Genomic DNA, 23,810 nt, shown 5'->3' on the forward strand with positions numbered 1-23,810 from the left:
TTCTCTGGCAACAGCTCGGGTGGACATTCCTACAGTCAGCATGTCAATTGCACACGCCCTCAAAACTTGAGACATCTGTGGCATTGTGTTGTTTGACAAAACTGCACATTTTAGAGTTGCCTTTTATTGTCCCCAGCACAAGATGCACCTCTGCAATGACCATGCTGTTTAATCAGCTTCTTGATATACCACACCAGTCAGGTGGATGGATTATCTTGGTAAAGGAGAAATGCTCACTAACAGGGATGTAAACAAATTTGTGCACAAAATTTGAGAGAAATAAGCTTTTTGTGCATATGGAAAATGTCTGTGATGTTTCATGATCTCAAATAAAAGATGGGATCAACACTTTACATGTTGAGTTTATATTTTTATATTTTCCATCAAGACCTTTTGACGTAAACAAATGAAACGTGACAATGGCCGATGTGGCTAAACCCCACATTGTAACTCCCATACCTACCTTGACACTTCAAAGGGCAGTCACCTAACGAGTAAAGTCGTTACTTTTATCTCTTATTCTTATCTGTATTTTTTTAACTGCATTGTTGATTAGGGGCTCGTAAGTAAACATTTCACTGTAAGGTCTACACCTGTTGTATTCGGCGCATGTGCATGTGACTAATAACATTTGATTTGATTTAAAGTTTGATTGGCTGTTGCATTTCCCTATTCCCAAGGGTAGTTTGTTTTTATGGCCTTTTACTGCCCCTTGTGATGTGGGTGTGAGGTATTTCTCCTTGTTCAAATGATTTCCTGGATGCACCCTAAGTACAATTTTAAAGACGAGCCATTTTATTAAAGGTGCCACATGCAAAGACATGCAAAGACTTTTGGTCAGAGGGCAACATTTTAGTAAAAGGTGAGAGTTTATTCTGGATGCACCGTTTTAGGAAGGACAAAAACAAACAAAGTGAATCACACACACACACTTAAAACGGCTCAATATAGCTCCAGCCAGATAAAATGCACTATTGCTCTTTGAGACCTACAAGCTGCTTCAGGTTTAAGAGAGGCAATTATGTTTACAATCCTTATAATCCAGAGTTAGCAACATAGCCAGTTATCTTCCTCCATCAGCGCTCTCCCTCTTAGGAGGCGAGGTTTGGGTACAGGCAGTGCTTCAACCTCATTGCAACCTCTCTGCACCCCCTGACCCTCTGTCCCCTTCACACACTCCCAGGTTTAAACATAACCCCTTTTCCAAACCTAAGCCCGAACACCAGTCAAACCCCTCTCTCCGCATAAACCAAGTCCTAAGACACAAACCAGATGTTTGGTTCTGGTCCAGCATGAGTTAGAGAGAGAAAGGGTGGAGGATGAGCGAGAGCGAAGAGAGAGAGCGAGAAGAGGACATGGAACACTCCATCTTTGTCACCTGCTTCCTGTCCTCCTTCCAGTCGCCAGGCTGTCAACTGCCGTTCCATCTCTTACTGGTGACGCCATTGTTGGCCAAAGCCAGATAGACTGAATGTGGATCAGTGAATTAAACATCTAAGCTAGGTCCTGGTGTAAACTATTTGTACACAAGAGGTAATTGAGGACTTTAAGAATAATGGGAGTCATGTGCAACACATGCTGGTAGGGATTGAGGAGATAGGGGAGCAATGAATGAATATGAAACCCACTGAACAGCTCTGAAGTGCAGAAATCCAATCTCTGGCTCCTTCCATTTTATGCCTCATTTCATCTCTCAACCTGATTACAGAATATATTTTTTTAATGGCATCAGCTGGCAATTAAACCACACCAAATCATCTGTTGTGTGTATTCTGACAAAGTCAAATTTCTCTGTTGTCTAACCGCGCTACTGTAATTATTGTTCCATTAATTGCCATAGAGAGGCCTTGGAACACTTACAGAGACCATCTTTTCCACTAAGCTCCATGTGTTGCAAAAAGGCGTTGTTTCTGCAACGTTTCAAGTGCTTGGAAGAGACAGCTTGCAGCTGTACATTTTGGAGAGCTCTTTCTTCTCCTTTTTTGGACTTTTCTCAATCCTCATCAGACTGGGACAAAGTTAAAGATCTTGAGCGTCCGTGGCCTCTCAATCTTTCCTCAGTGCGGCTCCTCCCCTCCCCCGCTCCCTCCCTCCCTCTCTCTCTCTCACTTTCCCTCTCTTCCTTCCCCTTGCTTGTTAACTCTCTTTCCTCCTCCTCCTCCTCCTCCCCTCTTTCGGAACACTAAGGAATTCTGCAGGATTAAAAAAAATTTTTTTTTATTCCCCCTCACGCCTCTCTTCACCCCACTTTGCTTGCTTCTACTTTCACATTCCTGGAACGCTTGTGCTAAGGAGTTTTGAATGTTGTGTTTGTCAGCACCTGCACTTCGACTTCAAACAAGCAAGTGAGCAAACAAGCAATGAGGCAACAAAAAAACAGAGTAGGAGCAAGAAAGAGGAAAAAAAGAGGGCACGAAAGAAGCAAGAAGTTGATAAAAACTGGCAAGCCTGCATCCGCAAAACTCCCCCTACAGAATAGGCCTTCCTCCATGCAATGACTTGTGTTATCTCCACGCCTCACCAATAAAGCTCATAAAACAGTCTCTGTGCTGCATATCAGCAGACACCATCAACCGTAAAACTGATTTAGCTACCCCCGATCTCCCTTTGAAGCAGGCCAGTCGCAGAAAGGACTCTTCAGCCATTTTATTTGCCAACAGCTAATCAATGAAGCAGGAAAGAGATACACAATCATTAAGTGAATAAGAGTAGAGATCATTTGGCACAAGCACCCCCAAGCCCCTTTGAACCTTATTTATAATTTAAACCTGTCCCCGGCTTTAAAAGTCGGCCGGTTTTTAAAAGGAGCAAAGCAAATAAGCTGGTATTTAAAAAATAAATAAAAAAATACATATTTAACCTTTATTTAACTAGGCAAGTCAGTTAATAAACAAATTATTTTTTAGGAGAGATGTGGCTCGACATTTTCTTTCTCTGTAGTATTGAACAGTTTCCCGTCCGGTTGAAATATGATCGATTATGTATGTTAAAAACAACCTGAGGATTGATTATAAAAAACCTTTGACATGTCTCCACGAACATTACGGATACTTTTTGGAATTTTCGTCTGCCCTTCAGTACCGGAACGAGCTTGTGGTTTTCTGAACATAACGCGCAAACCAAATGGCGGTTTTTGGTTATAAAACTAATCTTTATCGAACAAAAATAACATTTATTGTGTAACTGGGAGTCTTGTGAGTGCAAACATCCGAAGATTATCAAAGGTAAGCGATTCATTTTATTGCTTTTCTGACTTTCGTGACCAAGCTAATTTAAGGCTAGCTGTTCTAGCAGTGATTGTTACACTCACAAACGCTTGGATTGCTTTCGCTGTAAAACATATTTTCAAAATCACGATAGGTGGATTAACAACAAGCTAAGCTGTGTTTTGGTATATTTCACTTGTGATTCCATGATTATAAATATTTTTAGTATTATTTTTGAATTTGGCGCTCTGTAATTCAGCGGTTGTTTACGAAAATGATCCCGTAAAAGGGATCCGTGCGGCAAGAAGTTAACAAACTATAGTTTTGGCAAGTCGAATAGGACATCTACTTTGTGCATGACAAGTAATTTTTTCAACAATTGTTTACAGACAAATTATTTCACTGTATCACAATTCCAATGGGTCAGAAGTTTACATACACTAAGTTGACTGTGCCTTTAAACAGCTTAGAAAATTCCAGAAAATAATGACATGGCTTTAGAAGCTTCTCATAGGCTAATTGACATTATTTGAGTCAATTGGAGGTGTACCTGTGGATGCATTTCAAGGCCTACCTTCAAACTCAGTGCCTCTTGGCTTGACATCATGGGAAAATCAAAAGAAATCAGCCAAAAAATTGTAGACCTGCACAACATCTGAAGGTACCACGTTCATCTGTACAAACAATAGTACGCAAGTATAAAAAACCATGGGACCACGCAGCCGTCATACCGCTCAGGAAGGAAGTGCGTTCTGTCTCCTAGAGATGAACGTACTTTGTTGCGAAAAGTGCAAGTCAATCCCAGAACAACAGCAAAGGACCTTGTGAAGATGCTGGAGTAAACCGGTACAAAAGTATCTATATCCACAGTAAAACAAGTCCTGTATCGACATAACCTGAAAGGCCGCTCAGCAAGGAAGAAGCCACTGCTCCAAAACCACCATAAAAAAGCCAGAATACGGTTTGCAACTGCACATGGGGACAAAGATCGTACTTTTTGGAGAAATGTCCTCTGGTCTGATGAAACAAAAGTAGAACTGTTTGGCCATAATGACCATCGTTACATTTGGAGGAAAAAGGGGGATGCTTGCAAGCCGAAGAACACCATCCCAACTGTGAAGCCCGGGGGTGGCAGCATCATCTTGTTTTTTGCTACATATACATACATTTTACATATACATTTTACATACATGGTACTTTTTTTCATACATGGTGTACTTCACAAAATAGATGGCATCATGAGGAAGGACAATTATGTGGATATATTGAAGCAACATCTCAAGACATCAGTCAGGAAGTTAAAGCTTTGTCGCAAATGGGTCTTCCAAATGGACAATGACCCCAAGCATACTTCCAAAGTTGTGGCACAATGGCTTAAGGACAACAAAGTTCAGGTATTGAAGTGAACATCACAAAGCCCTGACCACAATTCTATAGAAAATGTGTGCAGAACTGAAAAAGTGTGTGCGAGCAAGGAGGCCAACAAACCTGACTCAGTTACACCTGCTCTGTCAGGAGGAATGGGACAGAATTCACCCAACTTATTGTGGGAAGCTTGTGGAGGCTACCCGAAACGTTTGGCCGAAGTTAAACAATTTAAAGGCAATGCTACCAAATACTAATTGAGTGTATGTAAACTTCTGACCCAATGGGAATGTGATGAAAGAAACAAAAGTTGAAATAAATCATTCTCTACTATTATTCTGACATTTCACATTCTTAAAATAAAGTGGTGATCCTAACTTACGTAAGACAGGGAATTTTTACTAAGATTAAATGTCAGGAATTGTGAAAAACACACTAAATGTATTTGGCTAAGGTGTATGTAAACTTCCGACTTCAACTGTATGTTCCAACAGGACAATGACCCCAAGCATACAGCCAAAGCAATGCTGGAATGGCTTTAGAACAAGAATGTGAAATCTCTTGAGTGGCCCAGCCAAAGCCCATACTTGAATCCCATTTCAAATCTGTGGAAAGACTTGAAGATTGCTGTTCACCACCGCTACCCATGAAATGTAAGAGCTTGAGAAAATCCCCAAATCCAGATGTGCAAAGCTGATACAAACATACCCAAGACAACTCAAAGCTGCAATCGCCACCAAAGGTGCTTCTACAAAGTATTGACTCGGGTGTGAATACTTATGTAAATTAGATCTGCAATTCTTCTAAAATAAAATGGACTAAAAACATGTTTTCACTTTGTCATTATGGGGTATTGTGTGTAGATGGGTAAGAAAACATATATTTAATCCATTTTGAATTCAGGCTGTAACACAACAAAATGTGGAGTAAGTCAAGGCGTATGAATGCACTGTTACTGTATCGATTTACCCCCATCTTTAGAGAAAAGAGGGAAAGGAGACAAAGAGAGGAGAAAACATGAAGTAAGATAAGAACGAGGAGCAGATACTAGAGGCACTTGAAGGGGAAAGCTATTTCAGCACTCATTACCTCTGGGGGCATTAGGAGCGATGGACCTTTGAGGACCTCTCTACCGGCGACACAATTCAGCAGCCAAAATCTGGAAAAGAGACAGCCAGGAAATAAAAATCACACCCTCGACAAAACAGCCCATTTCTCAGGGTGCTTCTGCGTCTGCAGGCCCATCAGTGAGCGGGACACAATCTTTGGATGAAATGGAAAAAAGCTACGATGGCGGGGTCATTTTTAGGCATCACGGGCTGGCGAGCAGAACCCAACTCGGCTGGTGAATGGAGAGGCTACTAATGACAAACAGAGGAAGTGGGACTTTTACAGATCCTCTGGAGCTACAGAGTGGAGCAACATACTAGACGTAACAGATTGATACAGATACTAGGCCAAAAAGACCCGTGTGCACAAAGCAACTGTACATCAGGCGGAATGACAATCACACAGGCCTATGCTCACTTCTTAGTGACCACACTATAATAGTTGTGGCTGCTTCGCGTGATGTATTGTTGTCTCTACCTTCTTGCAGTTGTCTGTGCCCAATAATGTTTGTACCATGTTTTGTGCTGCTACCATGTTGTGCTGCTGCCATTTTGTCTTGCTTCCAAGTTGTTGTCATGTTGTGTTGCTGCCATGCTATGTTGTCGTCTTAGGTCTCTCTTTATGTAGTGTTGTGTTGTCTCTCTTGTCATGATGTGTGTTTAGTCCTATATTTTTAGTTTCTTTTTAATCCCAGCCCCGATCCCAACAGGAGGCCTTTTGCCTTCTGGTAGGTCGTCATTGTAAATAAGAATTTGTTCTTAACTGACTTGCCTAGTAAAAAAAAATATATATATATATATACACATACACACACATACACTAGCTACTCATCCAAGCTACACACGCCATAAATCGAATACAACACAAGCATTGTTATATCTTTCACCCTCACACACAAATACATAGACTCACAGAACACATACACACAATCTCACCAGAAGCGTCCTCAGCTTCCCACTCTGAGAACATCCCACATCCTGCTCTGCTAATTTACTCATCTCACATCGGCAACCGCCATGTCTACAACGCAACTGGCTAGATCCAGTTCCCCTGTCATGGTGCTACGGCTCTCCAGCCGTAACCTCACCACTCCCACTGTGTCACCCTCAGTCACAGCAGAGGGACGGGGAGAGGGCACTGCACTCAGAGGGGTGGTTTCACATCCAAGCTGAGATAAGCCTGTTTAAGTTGTGTGTTGGAAATTCAGGCAGGCAGATACAACTGTGCATGTTAATGCTTTTATAACCACGCAGACAAAACACTGTAGAGGTTCCATGGTGATTAGGCCTAGACTTTGTGTACGTGCAAACACATTCAATGCAGTACTGATGTTTTTCAAACTTTGTCGGAGCCATGTTTAAACATTAGCGAAGACAGAATATGGCATGATCCGTGTGCTGAAATACAGCCACATACGCAACACCGATTTCCAGCTACATTAAATTATCTGTCAACAAAAGCCCACTAAATAGATGCAAACATTACACACAAGCAGAGGTATAATAGCTTGAGCCATCTGGAAACCTATTAATTGCCAGCGAGATAGAGATGTTGAAATTAATGAAGCCACACGCTAAAGAGACAACTCTCACTAAGGGGGAAAGGGATCGACGTAACACCAACTACAGACAACTCTCACGTACTCTCTCTTTTTATTTTTTACCCCTTTTTCTCCCCAATTTAGTGATATCCAATTTGTAGTTACAGTCTTGTCCCGTCGCTGCAACTCCTGTACGGACTCGGGAGAAGCGAAGGTCGAGAGCCATGCGTCCACCGAAACACGGCCTTGCCAAGGCGAACTGCTTCTTGACACACTGCTCACTTAACCCGGAAGCCAGCCGCAACAATGTGTCTGAGGAAACACCGTACAACTGGCAACCAAAGTCAGATACAGTAGCAGGTGCCCGGCCCACCACAAGGAGTCTCTAGAGCGAGATGGGACAAGGAAATCACAGCAGGCCAAACACTCCCCTAACCCGTGCGACGCTGGGCCAAATTGTGCGCCGCCTCATGGGTCTACCAGTCACAGCGTTAGACCATTGCGCCACGAGAGAGACCTTGAATTCTCTTTTAAGTGAGGTAAAATCTTTGAGGCCCATTTTCCTTTATAACAAAAAAAAAGAAGAGATGTGTTTCGATGATGCAACGACACCGAGGGTTTTGTTGTGGCGCCAGTTAACGACACCCTTGAGGTTGTGAACCCAAACTCCTAATTACCAGTTAGCCAATTAAGGCTGTCGCCAAAACCTAGAGCGCGTGCCAGAAAACTGGCTTCAGTTCAGTCAGATCAGCTGTTTACTGATTCACTGATCTACAAATCAACTGCCTGAGCACCCGAGGTCTACCGTGATGGTGCTGAGGTGTAGGGTAGAGACCTGGTAAGGGAGAGATTTGTGGTAGGCCCACCTACATGCTGTGGCAGTGATGGAGGGATCTTAGTAGAGCAAGGCCACCTATTCACAGCATCAGTAACTTCATCAGTCATGCAGCAGGTGACACGCACACAGTGAATACATATGCACACACATGCATGCCAAAAATGAAACTGTGCTTTCATTGACACGCGCACACACACACACACACACAGTGCATATTACAGGGGGCCTAACCCCCCTGAGTCTAAATGCAACAAAAGTCCATCTTTGGGGGGTCTCTAAATAATGCAATTTACTGTGACAGTGGTAAATATAAAAATAAAAGCTTATTCTAAATTAACAAACACCCCCACAACTCTGACATGGTTTAAAAAAATACATTTCCCATGTGGCTGCACTTGTCATTCTGGGACAGTCCCGTATTTCAGCCCCTTTTCAGGTTTCTCAACTTTACTCTTTACAAAAACATATCAACTAATTCGGGCTACATGAGTGTAGGTCTAATGAAAATCGCAGAATGTCACTTGACTTGGTGTTTTGTAACCAATGTCTCTTTCTAGTCATCAAATGGGCGTGTGCCCAGTACACTGTTCAGATGCTGGAAGTATTTTGGAGTGGACGAACTTGTGCAGGTGGTGATTTGTTTGACAATCAGATGAAAACATCATGACTGGTTGTGTTCATGCCACATGTTTACCATTTAATGACATGCCTTTCCTATTAGGCCCAAATAGGATGGTCCCATGAAAAATATTAAGTCCCCCCCCGGGATGTCACTGTATAATTCACACACAAACACACACACAGCACAGGCTGCTGGCTCCAACACAGCATCCTGCTGAGGTGAGATATGATGGCTGAGGTGAGATATGATGGCTGAGGTGAGATATGATGGCTAAATTTAAGTGAGATATGATGGCTAAGCATGGGGTTGACACATGATTGCGCTCTCCTCCAGAGAATGGGCAGTGTGGTCCATTACAGTAGCCTGAGTGCATTGAAGCCTAGAAGATCTTATACAATTTTAACAGTGCATAAATGTTTCAGATAGCTCTGTCCGAAGAAAACATTTCTCTTCTACTTCAGGTTGCCAACTGCAGAATTCTGTGTAAGTGAGCATTCATTTAGTAGCCTGCTGTCTACTTCATTTACACTGAACTTTGTTGAGCTTGTAATAAGTCTTTCCATGTTACAATTGCATAATATATCTATGTAGGCCTATGCTCAAATACAAAAGACAGAGGATTTGAAGCATTGGCATAATAGGATGAAGACAAAAGATGCTAAAAATATTTGAGGGAAAGACAATGCGCAAGTCAATTAACCACCTGAAATAGAGCAAGCAAATTCGATTATATTGCCCCTTATCTGCCAAAACAATTGTCATACAATCTGTTACGCGTGAAGGCATTGTTTGAATACATGCATAAAAACGTGCTGATTTGGACTGTGTTTTCGCAGGCAATTGCAGATGGCCAGACGTTACGGAGTACTAAACCGCTAAATCCGGTATTTTGATTGTGAACCAGCACGGTGAGGGAAACGGATTAGGACAAAAGGCGAGTCCCGCGGCAGAGATTTCAGGGGAAATAATAGGCGGATGGCAACCGGGGGTTCAGCAGAAAATCTTTCCTATGGTTGTCATATGTAATAACATTATTGTTACCACCCGTCTGTGTTTAAACATGATTTTTATTAAAAAAATATCAAGTTAGTTTTTTTTTAAATGGTAGGCGTATGACTAGATTATATACATATATATATACAAAAAACATGATCGTTTTTTTAAAGATACAACTACAACATCATTTACATAACCTGCACAAAGCATTTCATAACTAATATGATCGACTTTGAAAGCCTCAAAATAAGGAATGGTTATTGGCTACAATTCACTAAAACGATAGGTAAGCTTTGAAAGCCTCAATATAAGGAATTATTATTGTCTACAATTCACTAAAATGATAGGTAGGCCTATACGTCACTTCAAGTTGACGACTTTATAGGCTAAGCAACATTACACAGCTGATGCTTTCGATATTGTGTCAATTCTATTTATCGTGCACTGACAACCCTGTGAAGTTGTCCCCATCGATATTCATTGATGACTTGGGGTAGAATGATGCAACGAACCTTTATGGGCAACTATGACCATGATCCCGCACCCTTTAAAGTAGCTGGAGAAATAATTTGACATAAATTATAATCACAAACTACAATAGTGACCATCAATCTGGCAAGTTATCAAGTGCCCTAGAAAAATATATATATACAACCTGGAAAATACTAACCTAATAAAATAAGCTACCATGTAGCATAAAAATAAAGGATGCAAGCTACAAAACGATCACTAGAATAAATGCAATGTTTTTCTCATTCAAATGTTTAATTTGACACCTTGTGTGACAGCTCTTTAATTGAGATCTCAGACCTGTCAAACCAGAAAGTCGCAGTCATGCCAAAGTCGTGGGATGAAGGTTTTCGACATTTAGTTCGTAAATTCAGTTCAGTGGGTTTGCAAAGACCGAGAACCCAGAACATACAACATAATGGTCCGCATGAGGACCGACTTTTCAAACATTTGAACCAAACCAAATGTACAGAGGGAGCAGATGCAGATTGTAGGCAACATATACCGCACAGGGGCGACAACACGGAATTTACCTTGTCTCCAAAATTAATTCCTCGAGATATTTCCGAGGGAAATAGTCCAAAATTCAGCAAGTGTATTGACGAAGAGGTAACAGTATGAAAATAATCACTATTTCAATCCTTGAACGTCGTAATTCCCAGGACGCACGCTGTTGAGTTTGCATTGACTATACACTGAAGCAGGCGGAGATCTACCCAGGCGCGCGACTGTCGTCTCGTTCAAGACACACCCTCCTCGTTTGCATGAAAGACCCTTACGGCCAATTAAGGGTCGCAGCACGGTAGACTACGCAGCTGGCACCTCCCACACCGTTCAAACCATGGTCCAGACTTCAGACCCCAGTCCAGACTGTAAACATTAAATGGTTCTCAGAATCTCAGAATGGTTTTCCCCTTTCTTTTTAACACTGTTTCGAATTATCTCTCTCTCTGTGTGTGTGTGTGTGTGTGTGTGTGTGTGTGTGTGTGTGTGTGTGTGTGTGTGTGTGTGTGTGTGTGTGAAATCAACAATAGGGTAAATAATTAACTCGAACATGAAGCATCTTATTATGATAAGCATGAACTATGATATACCATGTCATCTTATTATGATATGATAAGAATAAGGATAGTTGCAAGCAAGTAGGAATAACCAGCAACAATATTAGGTAAAAGAAAAATGTCTAATTGTGCATTGCATAGTGTTTGACATGGCTTCCTCGCTTCTCTTTTGATCAAATGCAAATCCAGTCTACTTTGACCGTAACACATTCTCTCCCTATGCCATTAATATATGTGAGGCCTTGCACAGTCTCACTTGGAGGGTTATTATCAAACACTTAGGCACACACCTTGAGAACTAAGTCATTAAGTGGTATTATTCATTTTAAACTATAGTCCCAAACCTTGTTTTGCCAGCAATCAAAGCATTTAGAGCCCACCGCTCAACTCCAAATTCAATCTCAGGGATCAATGTCCCAATGTCCCTGGCTGATTTTCCTGACTCCTTCATTTTCCATTTCCCAACAACCTCTGGTGAAACAGCAAGAAATGACGTGCCCTTTAGCCCCATGCTGAACCCACTTTGTGTCATTCAAAGTCAGACGATAATTTCAACAAAAGTGAATCATTCAAATGACATTGTGTTTTCTCCAGAGTAATTACATGGAAAGACACGGCGGGTTTATCCAGAGTGAGACAAAATACCTCTGTTTTTATTTTTTTTTACCAGAGCCACACTATGTAGAAAAAAAAAAAAATGATAGGCCTATTTATTATGAGAAATGTTGTATCCTGGGAAATATTGGTTTATTTGTCGAAGTCAAAGCTACTGTTAAATGATTATACCGTAGTCTTATGATGTTGATTTCCCCTTCCTCTCTCCATGGTGCTGTCTATTCATAAAAAGGTAATGTTGTTATGTGGACCACGATGCAGTGTTTGTACTGCTTTGTTAACCCAAGCATGTAGGATCAGCGTCCATTTCATAATTGAGTTATCCAGACTGATGGACATGTTTGTGAATGTAAATTTAACACAAGTGCCAATAAGGTAGGAGAGCCATTTGCAGGCGCCGCTAATGGTATCAGTGACAGGAGAGAGATGACTGTGTTTTGTCAAAGCCACCAGACCATAAACTATCAGCAGCAGCCGGAGAGGGGGGTGGGAGAGAGAGAGAGAGAGAGAGAGAGAGAGAGAGAGAGAAAGAGAGAGAGGGGGGAGAGAGAGAGAAAGAGAGGGGGAGAGAGAGAGAAAGAGAGAGAGGGGGGAGAGAGAGAGAGAGAGTGAGAGAGAGAGAAAGAGGGAGAGAGAGAGAGAGAGAGAAAGAGTAAATATCTATGTGATGATCTGAATGCACTCTGAAAATGACAAACTGAAACCTTGTAGTGTCCATTGGTATTTACAAATTGCCTGTATTTTAACAATGAAAGTGAGATAATTGGATAGTCTATTTATACGAAAACTATGTCATATGAGGGAAGCTATTACCAGGGTTAGAATTGCAGACTTGCCTGGGGGAGCCGATGGACACTCCTACAACAAATCAGGACATTCCAATAAGCAAAAGAATATTAAATACATCCTCATATTCTAATAAGCATTATAAACTGGGTGGTTCGAGCCCTGAATGCTGATTGGCTGACAGCCGTGGTATATCAGACCGTATACCATGAGTATGACAAAACATTTATTTTTACTGTTCTGATTACATTGCTAACCAGTTTATAATAGCAATAAGGCACCTCGGGGGTTTGTGGTATATGGCCAATACACCACGGCTAAGGGCTGTATCCAGGCACACTGCATTGCGTCGTGCATAAGAACAGCCCGTATCCCTGGTATATTGACCATATACCACACCCCTTCATGCCTTATTGCTTAATTAGAGCACCTCAAGAGTCAATGATACATCAACACATTGGTTAATGGTTAGTGTCACTGAGGTGGTTCGGTGAACTATGCTCATGTGATGATGAGTAACCTTGCTTGACGAGAAGACGTGTGTTAGCTCCCTGAGCTAAATCCTTTGCTTTAGTTCAGCATGCTAACACAGTCTAGTGGTGCATTGGCCACATTAGCCCACATTATATCATGAATGTTGATTCAGTAAGTAAATGAAATGCTCTCAACATTCATCGAGTGCATTCTGTTCTGCTCCAAGTGGGGCTCAACCAGCTACACAACAATGCACACTACTCAAAGCCAACTGTCTAAGCCAACAGTGTAAGAGACTATTCTGTCACTCCATGAATGACAGTTGGCTTTAGGTCTCAGGGAAGGTGACATCACCAATGTACTCCAGCCAACATGCTACAGACAAGTTTCATATCCATCACACATGATCACTGGGCACCAGAATCTGGCAGCACAAATAACATCCCATTGCATTTTGACAAGGCAAACAGCTAGAGGGACTTGATCATTATGAGCCAAACAACTTTCTAACTTCCCTGTCTCTAGTTTCTGGGATTGCTAAAGTGATAGAGATGGTGATTATTTGATGGTGATTATTATATCTCTCCCTGACCAGTGGGTCTCTCAGTCAGCATTTCTCTGGACCATCAACATAATTAATCAAGATACATACGTTTATTGATCAAATAAAAGAAGATGTATGGTCACAAACACCACATAAGTGCAGTGAAACATTAATAGATGACTATGTGATCAACATGATTTGGAATAAATCAATGGTTTACGGTTTATGCAGTTGATTTTAACCCTAATGAAGGACTTTAGCAAGTGTTGACTAACACAACTCAGCAAACTCTACGACCCTACAGGAACTTGAATTTCCATCAACTTTTCTCCAAGGTCCTGCTACATGGAGATTAATGTTCTCAGTTATATTTTTATTTTATTTAACCTTTATTTAACTAGTCATGTCAGTTAAGAACAAATTATTATTTACAATGACGGCCTACCCCGGCCAAACACTAACCTGGACGACGTGGGGCCAATTGTGCGCCGCCCTATGGGACTCCCAATCACGGCCGGTTGTGATACAGCCTGGAATTGAACCAGGTTCTGTAGTGATGCCTCTAGCACTGAGATACAGTGCCTTAGACCGCTGTGCCACTCGGGTGCCCAATATCAGGCCCCTGTATGATTGTTCTCAATTATAACCCCCCCCGTACACCGAGACTCTAGATGGGCTGCAAATTACTCCCTATGTTTTTAAGAAAGCAATCACTAAATATTTCATGGGTGCCTTCGTTTGTCCTGTGGGAGGCGGGAGGAGGCCAGGAACAGCAGGCAGTACAAATTCATTTTCGGGAAGGTCATCCAATCCAAATAAGACAAGTTGACACCCAACTCCCAGATGGATTACAATGAAATCCAAATTGATTGGCCTCATGTCCCAACCAAAAGGTAGTGGAGAGGAGTCAAGGGCGTAAACATAATGTCACTTTCGTCATCCTCCTCATCTGAGGAGGAGTAGTAAGAAGGATCGGAGGACTAATGCTCAGCGTGATATGAATACATCGTTACTTTTAATAACGAAGAACACTGAATAAACTTACAAAACAATAAACGGACAAACGACCGAAAACGCAACAGTCCCGTATGGTGACATACACAAAGAAACAGGAGCAATCACCCACAACCCACAATACAAAACAGGCTACCTAAATATGGTTCCCAATCAGAGACAACGACTAACACCTGCCTCTGATTGAGAACCATATCAGGCCAAACACATAGAAATAGACAAACTAGACATACAACATAGAATGCCCACTCAGATCACACCCTGACCAAACAAAACATAGAAACATACAAAGCAAACTATGGTCAGGGCGTAAACATAACTGTTTTAGAGAAGATACAACACATTTCTACGTGTAGAGTAGACAGACAGAAACACACACATGTTATCTGTAGCCTTTAGACTTCCGTGCAAGACTGACTTGGGACATCACTTTGTTCGATAACCGACCTCAAATCTTTTTATAACTGAGTAATAATTTGCTTGACATGTCACATAGTAAGTTGCATGGACTTACTCTGTGTGCAATAATAGTGTTTAACATGACTTTATAATGACTTCCTCATCTCTGTACCCCACACATACAATAATCTGTAAGGTCCCTCAGTCGAGCAGTGAATTTCAAACACATATTCAACCACAAATACCAGGGAGGTTTTCCAATGCCTCACAAAGAAGGGCACCTATTGGTAGATGGGTAAAAAATACAAAAGCAGACATTGAATATATCCCTTTGAGCATGGTGAAGTTACTCATTTCACTTTGGATGGTGTATCAATACACCCAGTCACTACAAAGGTACAGGCGTCCGGAGAGGAAGGAAACTGCTCAGGGATTTCACCATGAGGCCGATGGTGACAGGGTATAATGGCTGTAATTGTCACGTTCGTCGTATTGATGAGACCAAGGCGCAGCATGGTATGTGTACATTCTATTTATTAAACGAATGAACACTAAACAAACTAAACAAAATAACAAAACGACCGTGAAGCTATATAAACGAGTGCTGAACAGGCACCTACACATAGACAAGAACCCACGAAACCAAAAGGGAAAATGGCAACCTAAATAGGATCCCCAATCAGAGACAACGATAAACAGCTGCCTCTGATTGGGAACCAATTCAGGCCACCAATATGCCTAGACTAACAAACACCCCTAGACATACAAAAACCCTAGACAATACAAAACACGCATACCCACCCTCGTCACACCCTGACCTGACCAAAATAATACAGAAAAGATAGATAACTAAGGTCAGGGCGTGACAGTGATAGGAGAAAACTGAGGATGGATCAACAACATTGTAGTTACTTGACAATACTAACCTAATTGACAGAGTGAGAAGAAGGAAGCCTGTACATAATAAAAATATTCAAAAAAATGCATCCTGTTTGGAACAAGGCACTAAAGTAATACTGCAAAAAATGTGGCAAAGCAATTCACTTTTTGCCCTGAATACAAAATGTTATATTTGGGGGGAATCCAATACAATACATTGCTGAGTACCACTCTCCATAAGCATAGTGGTGGCTGCATCATGTTATGGGTATGCTTGTAATCATTAAGGACTGGGAAGTTTTTCCAGGATAAAAAAGAAATGTAATGGAGCTAAGCACAGGCAAAATCCTAGAGGAAAACCTTGTTCAGTATGCTTTCCACCAGACACTGGGAAATTAATTCACCTTTCAGCAGAACAATAACCTAAAACACAAGGCCAAATATACAGTAGAGTTGCTTACCAAGAAGAGAGTGAATGTTTCTGTGTGGCTGAGTTAGTTTTGACTTAAATCTACTTGAAAATCAATGGCAAGATCTTAAAATGGTTGTCTAGCAATGATCAAGAACAAATTTGACAGAGCTTGAAGAATTTTGAAAAGAATAATAGGCAAATGTTGCACAATCCAGGGGTGGAAAGCTCTTAGAGACTTACCCAGAAATACTCACAGCTGTAATCATTGCCAAAGGTGCTTCTATAAAGTATTGACTCAAGATTGTGAATACTTATGTAAATTACATAATATAATTATTTAATATTCAATACATTTGCAAAAATGTCCCACTTTTTTTTACTTTGTCATTATGGGATGGGGTGGGGTGAATACTTACACTACTGTTCAAAAGTTTGGGGTCACTTAGAAATGTCCTTGTTTTTGAAAGAAAAGCATTTTTTTTGTCCATTAAAATAACATCAAATTGATCAGAAATACAGTGTAGACATTGTTAATGTTGTAAATGACTATTGTAGCTGGAAACAGCTGATTTTTAATAGAATATCTACATAGGCGTACAGAGTGTAACGCTTGTTGTATGAAGTAGAAGAAGACCAAGGTGCAGCGTGAACACTGAAAAAAACAAAACAAAACAGTTTTGTCAGGTGCAGACACAAAACAGAAAACAACTGTTACAAAACACAGGTGGGAAAAAGGCTGCCTAAGTATGATTCCCAATCAGAGACAACGATAGACAGCTGCCTCTGATTGGGAACCACACTCAGCCAAAAACAAAGAAATAGAAACATAGAATGCCCACGCTAATCACACCCTGGCCTAACCAAAATAGAGAATAAAAACCTCTCTGTGGCCAGGGCGTGACACAGAGGCCCATTATCAGCAACGATCACTCCTGTGTTCCAATGGCACGTTGTGTTAGCTCATCAGTTGTACTGATTAAAGAAGCAATAAAACTGTCCTTCTTTAGACTAATTGAGTATCTGGAGCATCAGCATTTGTGGGTTTGATTACAGGCTCAAAATGGCCAGAAACAAAGACCTTTCTTCTTTTACTTCCAGTTTTGCACACCAGTTTCAAACAGCTGAAAATACAATATTTTTGGTTATGGAAAATATATTTCACAGCGGTTTAGATGGTACAATGATTCTCTACACTATACTTATTTGTCTTGTCATTAGGCAAACTATTAGAAATTTAGCAACCAGGAAATGGCGGAGCCATTTCTGCATAGTGCATCTTTAATCCATTTTGAATTCAGACTATAACACAACAAAATGTGGAATAAGTCAATACTTTCTGCAGGCATTGTATATGTTACATTTGGCATGGTGTCTGCATTCCTTTATGTTTTACAGTTCTTCACAACAAATATATTGGATTGATAAAGTATCCATTGGAGAAGTGCAAAAACTCACATTTGGCTCCATGTATCTTTCTCGCAATGTCATTATATTCCCCATGTGTTGTTTGACATCCATTGATAGTGAAATTATACTGTGAAAAACATGAGTATAATTTCAAAATGTACTGTTACACAAAAAGTAGTTTGGTGGACCTCTGTGGTATAGTTGCTCCCTTGATCCCATATTCCTTTTTCAACATTCACAGTGTGTGAGTACCCTTGTATGTGGATCAGTTAACTGTCCATAGAATCCTTTGAGAGCTCTATGCAGTTACAAGCATCATTCATGGGTCCCTGTATCTGACCAAAAAGATACTTAAGAACTCACTGGCTCACATGCACACCATTACTTCCTCACAGAAATAGAATGCCATTGCTCACACCCACAATGACACAAACGTCCTTCTTCTTGCATATGTACAGCGATATATTCTCCTGCTTTCATGTGCCAAGCTTCTCGTGCACGCACACCTGCACTCTCATTCTCTCTTAGACATGTCCAGCCATGATTTGGACCACCGTTTTCATTACAGCCAGGCAGGTCGCGTGTCTGGAACCACTTTCTGACTGAAGTGAACTTAGGCCTACTACCACAAATAATTTTTCTAAGTGTATTCTGTTGCAGTTCAATAGGCAAAATATTTTCTCTCTCTCTCTCTCTCTCTCTCTCTCTCTCTCTCTCTCTCTCTCTCTCTCTCTCTCTCTCTCTCAATTTTAACATTTTGACGTAAACAAATGAAACGTGGCATTGTTGATTAGGGGCTCGTAAGTAAACATTTCACTGTAAGGTCTACACCTGTTGTATTCGGCGCATGTGACTAATAAAGTTTGATTTGATTTAAAGTTTGATTGCCTGTTGCATTTCCCTATTCCCAAGGGTAGTTTGTTTTTATGGCCTTTTACTGCCCCTTGTGATGTGGGTGTGAGGTATTTCTCCTTGCTCAAATGATTTCCTGGATGCACCCTTTAAGTACAATTTAAAAAATGAGACACCTTTTATTAATCTGCCAACTTCCTGGTTTAGTAAAAGGACAAAAACAAAGTGAATTCTCTGTTCTCTCTCTCTCTCTCTCTCTCTCTCTCTCTCTCTCTCTCTCTCTCTCTCTCTCTCTCTCTCTCTCTCTCTCTCTCTCTCTCTCTCTCTCTCTCTCTCTCTCTCTCTCTCTCTCTCTCTCTCTCTCTCTCTCTCTCTCTCTCTCTCTCTCTCTCTCTCTCTCTCTCTCTCTCTCTCTCTCTCTCTCTCTCTCTCTCTCTCTCTCTCTCTCTCGGCCCAGAGTGGTGACATCACAAAGACATTAGACAAAACCAGGAACAAACATGTCTGTCTGCAGCACCTTACCCATAGAAATGCAAGGCATGCTGATTTGCTGTCCTTGTTAGTACACTCATTAACACTTATGACTTAAACCTGCTCATTATAGCTCCAGCCAGATAAAATGCACTATTGGTCTTTGAGACCTACAAGCTGCTTCAGGTGAAAGAGTGGCAATGATGTTTATCCTTATAATCCAGAGTTAGCAACATAGCCAGTTATCTTCCTCCATCAGCGCTCTCCCTCTTAGGAGGCGAGGTTTGGGTACAGGCAGTGCTTCAACCTCATTGCAACCTCTCTGCACCCCCTGACCCTCTTTCCCCTTCACACACTCCCAGGTTTAAACATAACCCCTTTTCCAAACCGAAGCCCGAACACCAGTCAAACCCCTCTCTCCGCATAAACCAAGTCCCCGCCACCAAGTCCTAAGACACAAACCAGATGTATGGTTCTGGTCCAGCATGAGTTAGACAGAGAAAGGGAACAGGGGGTGGGGGAGAGAGCGAAGAGAGAGAGAAGAGGACATGGAACACTCCATCTTTGTCACCTGCTTCCTGTCCTCCTTCCAGTCGCCACGCTGTCAACTGCCGTTCATTCTCTTACTGGTGATGCTATTGTTTGCTAAAGCTAGATAGGCTGAATGTGAACCAACTTCCTGGTTTAGTAAAAGGTGAGAGCTTGTTCTGGATGCACTGTCTTAGGAAAGACAAAAACAAACAAACTCTCTCTGTCTCTGTCTCTGTCTCTGTCTCTCTACCTCTCCCTCTCTCTCACACACACGCACACACACACGCCAAGTCCAATTTTGTTTTAATATCTCACAGATGCTCATATGCAATAACCCCCCCCCCCCCCCCCGGTTTCCCTCAGGTTCTCCCTGTTCATTGCGAATAAGGCCATTTATTGGTTCTTTATTGTAATTCTAATCAGATTCCAGATCAGTTGGTCTACTTGCTGACTTTCTCATTATCACTGCACCATGAACCGAAAGCGGGCCTCAAATGGAACAAACACTTGACAAAAAGGAAAGGTTTTCAGATGGCATTTAAGGTGACGATGACTGGGGTTTGTCATCTGCATTTGGTCTGGGGGTGGAGGTGGGTGGCTGCATGGGAGTTGTGTCAGACCCAATATTATGAAATACAGCACAGCTCAAAGCATTCTGAAATAGGTTAGAATGACTTGCAGTAATATGATTCTGTACGATCCCTAGCTGGCTCTCAGTATTTCTCCTAAGAGAGAATGTCGCTCCCTCTGCCAATATGATATGGGCTAAAGGCTGAATCCCAACTTGAGATGCATGCGCTTAACTCAGATTTGAGCATAAATCATGCATTGATGTCAATGGAAGACCTGTGCGAAAACTCAAGTTACGCAAACAGATCTCCAGTTAGGATTGGGGCCTATGTGATTAGCTAAGGGAGGGGTGGCAACAGAATGGAGGGTAGTCAGGAATGGGGTTAGGGTTGTCGTTTCGACCCTCGGTGTTGACCTAACCCTTTGACCCACCGCTGCCCCTGACAGGACAGGAGGTGAAGCAAAACATAACCAATGCCTGGACATGTCTAAAATAATTAGGGGAGATTTGTACGCTGAATCTGTGTGTGCGTGTGTTTGTATGGCTATGTGAAACTGTCTGTTTTTCCGCCCTACAAACCTCGACCGAGCGTGAAGGAGGGGATTTGAAGGCATGCCCGGTCTATGACTGTTAAGAATGGAGAGACATGCGGTACCCCAATGAACGCAAACACACTCATGTGTGACGTGTGTGTGTATATGTGAGAGAGGGAGGGAGAGAAGTGGACTCCTCTAACCAAAGTAGTCCCCTTGGTATTCACACAGAGATGCATCGCTCAAGGGATTCACTATTTCAGTGCACCTTATTTAACTTCAAGAGGACATGCGATGGAGGTACCTTAGCATATTTCCATCTCAAGGGTCAAAAGTCAGAGGCATTTTTTCCTGAATCAGCAGCATATTGTGCAGTAGTACTTGTTATCTCCCACTATTCAACTGTCTTCCTTTTGGTCACACTTTCAACATTATGTATGATATGGAAAATATCAGAAAACAGCAACAAAAAAATACATGTGTTCACCAAAGATGACCTTGACAACATCATCGTCAGATTGTGATAGGTGGGATGACACTCCACCACCATTCCCTGAAGGCTAGGGATTCTTGCCAGCACACCAAGCAAAATTAATTACGGCACAGTAATCTACCACATCTGACCAGACCACAGCCAACCGCTTGACCAGTGACCACCCACCACCATTTGAGACTTCACAGGTGACCGGTTGAGGCTTAACTGGCCAAATCTTATTTGACTTTTCCAGAACATTACAAATATCTCCAACATCTTACACAGAACCACCGTGGTTTCAGAGATAAACCGTTAAAGTATATGAGCTTGGGGAAGTTTATGCTAAAAGGGTCAGAGGTTACAAATGGGTCGGGGGACTAATGACCGAAGGTTAAAATAACACCTTAAGCTGACAAGTGTCCAGTATTAGGAAGTAATCATTTCAAAACATGTACAAACTTTTCGACTAACAAAACCACTATTCTCTCTCTAATTACCCTAAAGCTGGGAGGATTGGAGTATTGATAAGGGACCTGATCATTTGAGCTAAACACGCTGCACATCTTTGAAGTGCCCAGTTTTTAACGGCTTAGCTGGACTTTGCTAATGTGTCCAACTCCAAAATGAGCACAGCGGTTAGGATTAGAGTGATAGCTGAAAGGTAGATTCAACCAGAGGGCATAAAAAGAAAACACTGAACCCTTAAACAGGGTATACCATTCACCTCCTCTCAGGGTCTGCCTGTCCATCATCCTCCTCGTCCATTTTTCATTTCATTTTCATCACTCATTCATTTTAGTTTTTTTAAAGAGGGGGAGAGTAGCAATTTAGTGGGATTTATAGGTTAACCTCACCTAAAGTCCAGTGGCTGAAAGTGGATGTGACTACTCCACAATGACACAGAAGGACTCATGGGTAATTTACGGGAGCCACTGTAGGGAGAAGAGAGAGAGAGAGCGAGTGAGAGAGAGAGAGAGACAGAGACAGACAGGGACAGAGAGATTGGAAGAATTGGTTATTAAGGAAAACAAGGGAACAGAAATGGAAATGGAGTTAATGATGACTGAACAGAGGGGAAGTGGGAAGGTGATGAGAGAAGCATATAGCAGATATCAGATAGAAAGTGTTTGGGGGAGGCTGTTGGGCACAGAACGCAAAGGGAGAAATTAGGTGTGGTAACATCAGTATAAATTATCCATTCAGGCTTACATGAGATTACAAACTTCACATGAGGTATAACCCTAATTATAAGGACTTCCCGGTGTGTTGCCATGTCAGCTACAGTCGCATGAGCACACACACACACACACACACACACACACACACACACACACACACACACACACACACACACACACACACACACACACACACACACACACACACACACACACACACACACACACACACACACACACACACACACACACACACTCTCTCTCTCAAGAGGACAGTTCGGGGAATATCACTAGTGGAAAATCATTTCGAAACACTGTGATGCTGCCATAACAATACCATAACCCAAGACTGAGAAGCCAGGGAACTCACTCTATCCTAATTAAGGGCGACGTAATAAGGAGAATTGTTCTTTCAGCAGTAAGAAGAATGATAATTAGTCCTATTTTGCATTTCTGGTCTCAGAGTAATGAGGCCCCACATGGATAGCTTCTATGGTAACCAGACAGAGGGGGTGAACTTCAAAACAGATAAACTTTTCAAGGTGAGGCAGAATGGAAGGCACAGGCCCTCTCCCAACAGTTATCCATAAGGTGTGATGCGGGGGCAGGAACAGTTGGGTGGAGGGAGGATCACTGAAGGGAATCTGGCTTTCTTCCTTTCATTTCCTCCTCCATTTTTTACTTTCTTTTCTTTCTTTTGTACAGGGGATATTGCAAATTCAACCCCCTTCAAGATTCTTCCCACATATGGGTAAGTAGCACGGGTCACTGTAGAAAATAGCTTAACTAGGGCTACGTTACAGTATCCACACATGCCACTTGATGCAATGTATTGGGCATGCATTATAGGTGGTGTGCTATTATGGAAATTGGAACTCAGCCTATGTCTTGAGTCAACCGCCATCTTGCTCAAGAGGTAGGCTAGTAAAAATGCTCAGTTTGTAAAACAAATTGATAGCATCACTTTAGGGATTGGTAAACAAAATGCTGCCTATATAATCTACTACTGTGCATCTTCTGACATTGAATGACTCCAACAACAATTCATAGCGTCGCTGCATATGTCCAAAAAGCCCTAAGGGTGATTGATTATACTCTGTGTGAAGCCTTTCTAATATGAATATATCATGAAAACGACACAAAAAGGGCGATAATGAGTCATGGCAGCCATCTTGTCATTTTACGACATCAAACACCCCCCAGTACTAAAGCACAAAGTGATTGTGTAGTCTTTATGTTTGAGGCCTCTAAGCAAAGAGTTACTGAATGATTTAATTCAGTCTTACATGGGGCAGTAGCATACCGGCTAGCAGACTAACGGCTCATTTTAAGCCTTAAACATACAACTAACCCATAATGAGATAGGTGAGTAGCTTTCCCACTGACCATTAAGTTAATGTAGGTACATTTAGTAAGGTCTC

General features: G+C 41.8%; 1 protein-coding gene across 1 annotated transcript in view; it reads right to left on the reverse strand.

Annotated features, from left to right (window-relative positions):
• LOC120027184 (semaphorin-6D-like) overlaps window positions 1-10,865 on the reverse strand; it is a 128,231-nt gene extending 117,366 nt beyond the window's left edge. The window contains exons 1-2 of the mRNA XM_038972066.1: window positions 10,721-10,865; window positions 5,661-5,730 (exon numbers count right to left, since the gene is read on the reverse strand). The gene's annotated coding sequence lies outside the window, so the exon portion shown is untranslated. The remainder of the gene's footprint in view (window positions 1-5,660; window positions 5,731-10,720) is intronic.
• Window positions 10,866-23,810: the final 12,945 nt, after the last annotated feature.

This window comes from Salvelinus namaycush, chromosome 32 (genome assembly GCF_016432855.1).
Source record: "Salvelinus namaycush isolate Seneca chromosome 32, SaNama_1.0, whole genome shotgun sequence".
NCBI lineage: Eukaryota > Metazoa > Chordata > Actinopteri > Salmoniformes > Salmonidae > Salvelinus > Salvelinus namaycush.